This window comes from Odontesthes bonariensis, chromosome 5 (assembly GCF_027942865.1).
Source record: "Odontesthes bonariensis isolate fOdoBon6 chromosome 5, fOdoBon6.hap1, whole genome shotgun sequence".
Lineage (NCBI taxonomy): Eukaryota > Metazoa > Chordata > Actinopteri > Atheriniformes > Atherinopsidae > Odontesthes > Odontesthes bonariensis.
Genome location: NC_134510.1, coordinates 2,731,819 through 2,737,818, shown reverse-complemented (window position 1 = coordinate 2,737,818; position 6,000 = coordinate 2,731,819).

Genomic DNA, 6,000 nt, shown 5'->3' with positions numbered 1-6,000 from the left:
TTTATTTACATTACATATGTGCTTCACTTTTTCACAACAAAGATCTGTGAAATCTGTTTGATTGGTTGTTGAATGGAAAGTTTATGATGGTTGCGTTCCGCACTTTGTATTAAGAATGTTCAATAAAGGTCTATTATATACATTTTATTGTGGTAGCAGCAGTTACTGGTGAACTTTCCCTATAGCTTTTTTGCCAAACGATCTGCAGAGAATGACTTGGTTTTGTGAACAAAATTAATCAGGAAAGCCCACAGTTGCAAATATGCAACATTGCCTAAAATGATCAAAAATAATAAATAATAATAATAAATTTATTTGTATAGCACCTTTCACAGAAAATAAAATTCACAAAGTGCTTCACAATACAATGCAAGTCAACATTTCATATACACATCATATACACACATAAGAAAACACAGTAATAGCAGAAAAGCACGAGGCTACAGAGCAGATGGGCACTTTAAGAACGGATAAAAGCTATTTTAAATAGGTGTGCCTTCAGATTCTTTTTGAAAATGTCTAAAGAAGTTGCAGACCGTAGACAGAGGGGAAGAGAGTTCCAAAGAGTTGGAGCCACTACCTCAAAGGCACGATCACCCTTTGTCTTTAGACAAGAGCGGGGGACAGTCAATAAGCTCTGGTCTGTGGACCTAAGAGGCCTGGTTGTGTAATAGGGGTGGATCAGGTCACAGATGTAACCGGGTGCCTGATGATTAAGGGCTTTGTATGTGATAAGAAGAATTTTAAACTGGGTCCTGAACCTTATAGGCAGCCAGTGTAAGGAAAGTAGAATGGGTGTGATGTGAGTCATCCTGTTGGATCTAGTCAGTAACCTGGCTGCAGTGTTTTGAATAATTTGTAGACTGTTAAGAGATGATATGTTGAGACATGTGAAAAGTGAATTACAATAATCTAACCGGGAAGACACAAATGCATGAATAATCATCTCCAGCTCAGGCCGGGACACAATGGACCTGAGCTTTGCTATATTTGGAAGGAGCTGGAAGGAACAATTTTGTGCTAGTGATTTTATGTGCTCCTCAAAGCGCATGCTTCGGTCGAAGGTAACCCCAAGGTTTTTTAGCTTTGACTGAGCAGCTGATGAAACAAACCCAATACTGAGGGCTGAGTTCTCGGGTGCAATAATTAGAACCTCTGTTTTTTCAGTGTTCAGCTGGAGGAAGTTATTTGCCAACCACTCACTAATGGCACCCAAACAGTCTTGTAAAACAGCAAAGTTGGATTGGTTTTCTGGATTGCAGGAGATATATAACTGAATGTCATCAGCATAGCAATGATAAGATACACCACTGAATTTATTTATAATGTGCCCTAATGGAAGCATGTATAGAGCAAATAACAATGGACCCAAGACAGACCCTTGGGGTACGCCACAGGAAAGAGGAGTATTTTCTGACGTGAAAGGCCCAACAGATACAGAGAAATTCCTATCAGAGAGATAGGAGGAAAACCACTTTAGGGCAGCCCCAGAGACCCCAACCCACCGTCCAAGCCTATCAATCAGAATTTTATGATCGACAGTGTCGAACGCTGCACTAAGGTCCAGCAAAACCAGAACAGAGCATTCTCCTACATCAGAGGACATCAGTAAATCATTTGTGACTCTGAGAAGCACTGTTTCTGTAGAATGCATCTGACGGAAACCAGACTGAAATTTATCTAAAATGTTATGGGCAGACAGAACTGCAGTGAGCTGATTGGCAACAACTTTCTCTAAATTTTTTTAAATGAACGGCAGTTTTGATATAGGCCTGTAGTTATTTGGAGTAGATGGATCAAGGTCTGCTTTCTTCAGAAGTGGTTGGACAACAGTGTGTTTAAAGTAAGTTGGGACACAGCCTGATAACAGGGAATTGTTTATGATGGTGACTAGGCTTGGACCAATAGCTTCAAGAGTATTTTTGAGGACAGATGTAGGTATGATATCAACTGAACTGGTTGAGGAGTTAAGGCTGCCGACTAAATCAGTGAGGTCTTGCAGGGAAATCGGGGTGAAGGCATCCAGAATCGATGGCCCAAATTGATGGCTGGAGAGGGGGTCGGAGGAGGGTATAATGCTATCCCTGATATTTTTCATTTTGTCTACAAAAAAGGAGAAACGATTGCAGTCCTCATTTGACAGAATTGGCAAATCAGGAGGTGCAGGAGAGACAATGTTGTTAATGGTGTCAAATAGGACTTTAGGATTGCGTTTACTAGTTGCAATGAGATTGGCAAAGTATGAAGCCCTCGCATCTTTGATCCTGTTGTTTAGTTAGAAGATCTTTGTAAAGGAGCCGATGTACTTGGAGGCCAGTGGATTTCCATTGACGCTCCGCCTTCCGACATTTACGCCGAAAACAATGAATAGAATCGTTTAACCAGGGGGATGATTTGACAGAGGAGCTGAGCCGAGATTTTATAAGGGCCACAGAGTCTAGCACAGATAGGCAGTGTGAGTTGAAGGACTGAACTAAGCAATCTACATGTGCATCACTGTATTTGGTTCAAATGCTGCTGAAAATGTTCTAGCAGTGAGATGATTTAAGATGCGGGAGTGTGTTAAGCATTTTGTTGGAAGACAATCAATGTCAAAAAATAAGTTAAAAAATAGACAGTTGTGATCAGTGATGGGCATCTCCTCAGAACAAATGGAGTCAATGTTTAGACCATGCGTAAAAACGAGATCCAGCGTGTGCCCCTTTGTATGTGTGGGACCGGACATGTGTTGAATAAAATTAAAAGATTCTGTGACATTAAGAAAGTCAGCAGCAAAGTTACAGGAGGCATCATCAACATGAACATTAAAATCACCTAGCATAATAACTCTGTCCAGCCTTATGATGGAGGACAAAAAAATCACTGAAATCAGATATAAAAGAACTATTTGACCCGGGGGGACGGTAAATCAATACGCAATAAAAAGGGTTTAAGCGGCCGACTTTAGTTATCTGGAGTTCGAAGGTGGGGAAAACACCAGTGCTAACCCTCCAACTCTGAAAGCAGTTCTTAAAGCGATACTCCAGAGTAGATTCAACCTGGGGTCATTTGAACCGTGATATCCAGCCAAGTAGCTGGTGACCAATGATCAGCATTCTCACCTCTGCTTCCGAACAGCTGATGAGCCTGCAGAAGTTGCATCAACTACAAAACAAGCTTTAAAGTGTGTTCAAGTGCTAGTTTGAAAAACCAAAGTAACAAAAGTTGAGTATTATTTTTGTTATTAGAGGTATTAATGTGTTAATATAAGGAAATCTAAGAACAAATAAATGCACACATCCATTTCGATTAAAAGGCTATAATTAGTATCTTTGATTATAAATTATTTTCAAAATTTGTCACAGTGTATTGGTTAGGTTTTGCTGAAACAAAAGAAAAAAAACTTGGGACTAGCTAGGCATTTGTTCTATCGATCACTGCGTGAGCGTTTTGGTAGTCCTTAATATCTAGCTGCATCCATCCATCCATATTCTATATCAGTTTGTCACGCCGCGGTGAGGTCAAGTGGGTTTTTTGTCTCGTCTCCATGTCATGTTTTGTCACTTCCTGTTTTATTTTGAAAGGTTAACTCTCCTCTTGTTTCAGGTTACTTGCCCTTCCTCTCGTGTCCCGGTCTGATTGTGTCCTGAATGATTCCACCTGTTCCCTGTTATCCCTGTGTGCATAAGAGTCTGCGTCCCCCCGTCTCGTGCCAGTGGGCCGTATCTGTTCGTCTCATGTGCATCATTCTCGCCTTTTCCAAGCCTGACCACAGCCACGTTCCAAAATGACCTTTTGTGGTTTCCTCGCCAAGAGAGATTTTTTGTTCCTGTTAAATTTGATAAGATAGTTGTGTTAAAGTACTTGTATAAGTTTCTGTTCATAGCATTCTTGTTTTTTCCTCCCAGTTGGAGTGAGTTTTGTTTTATACATTTTCATAGATTAGTGCCTCTGATTTTTTTATTTTTTTTTATTTTTTTTTTTAGGAGAGGTTATTTGTTTTTCCTCCGTAGCAGGAGAGATATTTAGTTAAAGTTAAATTTTGATAGTCCTTTTTTTTAGTTCCTCTGGATAGTGGAGTGATTTTGATTTTGATAAATTTTCATAGATATACTTCTCTCATTTTGGGAGAAGTGTGTATATATATAATATTAATAATTTCTATAGCCTGTTTTGTTTCTCTGGAGAGACTTGAGAACTTCTGCTTCTAAAATAAAAGCTTTTGGATACAACATCTCCTGCTCCTGCGTCCTCCCTTCTCTGGGCCTGACACAGCTTAATCCAACTCAGGGTCGCGGGGAGGCTGGAGCCTATCCCAGCAGTCCAGTGTTGATAAATACATGCTTTATACATGCTTCCATTAGGTAACATTATTAGACAGCATGGCATAAATTTCCATTGCTATGCTGATGATACTCAGCTGTACTTATCTATAAAACCAGATGAACCCAATAGGTTGGTCAGACTACAAGCATGTCTTAAAGACATAAAGACCTGGATGACTCAGAACTGTCTGCTGCTAAATTCAGACAAAACTGAAGTTGTTATCTTTGGACCTGAGCGCTTCAGGGAGAAATTGTCTAGCTATATAGTTACTCTAGATGGTATTTCCTTGGCTTGTAGTTCTACAGTGAGGAACCTTTTTGACCAGAACTTATCATTTGACTCGCATATAAAACAGGTTTCTAGGACTGCCTTCTTTCATCTTCGTAATATTGTTAAAATCAGGAACATCTTGTCTCAGAGTGATGCAGAAAAACTAATTCATGCGTTTGTTACTTCAAGATTGGACTACTGTAATTCTTTATTATTGGGCTGTCCCACATATTCTCTGAAAAGCCTTCAGCTGATCCAAAATGCTGCAGCCAGAGTTCTGATGAGAACTAACAGGAGAGATCATATTTCTCCAGTTTTAGCTTCTCTTCATTGGCTCCCTGTTAAATTCAGAATAGAATTTCAGATTCTTCTCCTTACATATAAAGCTCTTAATGACCGAGCTCCATCATATCTTAAAGATCTCATTGTAAGATATTTTCCTAACAGAGCACTTCGTTCCCAAACTGCAGGTTTACTTGAGGTTCCCAGAGTTTCTAAAAGTAGAATGGTAGGCAGAGCCTTCAGTTATCAGCTGCCAGTAAATGTCCGGGAAGCAGACACCCTTTCCACTTTTAAGACCAGGCTTAAAACTTTCCTTTCTGATAAAGCTTATAGTTAGGGATGGCTCAGGTGATCCTGAAACATCCCATAGTTTAGCTGCTATAGGCCCAGCCTGCTGGGGGGCCTCATCTGTCACACCTTTCCTCACTTTACTCTCTTTTTCCCCCGTTTAATTTCTCAAATGATAAATGTATTAGGGCTGTGACTCGATTAAAATTTTTAATCGTGTTAACTACAGGCTTTGAAATTAATTAATCGAAATTAATCGCATTTTAATCACATATACTTTATCCTTTAGAAAATTAACATTTTCAACAATATTTCAACAAACACAGAACATATCCCTATTTGAAATCTGAATGTAGCATGCATGAAAACACAGTATATAGAATCTTGGATGTTAAGCTGCAGTTTCCTTGGCTTCCACTAGGAGGCGCTTCTGTTGAGACCAGTGAGAAGTTGTTTTTTTCACATGGATTTTGAATGACAATACATAAGCTTAATCAACAAAATATTGTTTATTTTTATTTTTTTCAAAACCAAGAACAGGCCAGTGCATATTTTGCCATAAAGTTCAGCATTCTTAGGAAAGTAAATTTCAGAAATTCAGGTAGCTTTATAGGTATAGGTAGACCTGTAAACTAGAACACTTTTTTTTGTTAAACACAATACTTTCAAGTGCATTCAGAAGAATGTAAACCCTGACTATTAGAATCTAGATTAGGGGCCCCTGTTAGCTTCCGCGCTAGCTGCTACATGTTTAGCGTTGAGGTGATATTTGAGGCTTGATACGCTGCTGTGATACGCGAATTCCTTGTTGCATAATCTGCACACAACCACGCTCTTGTCGACGCTTCCATCCGT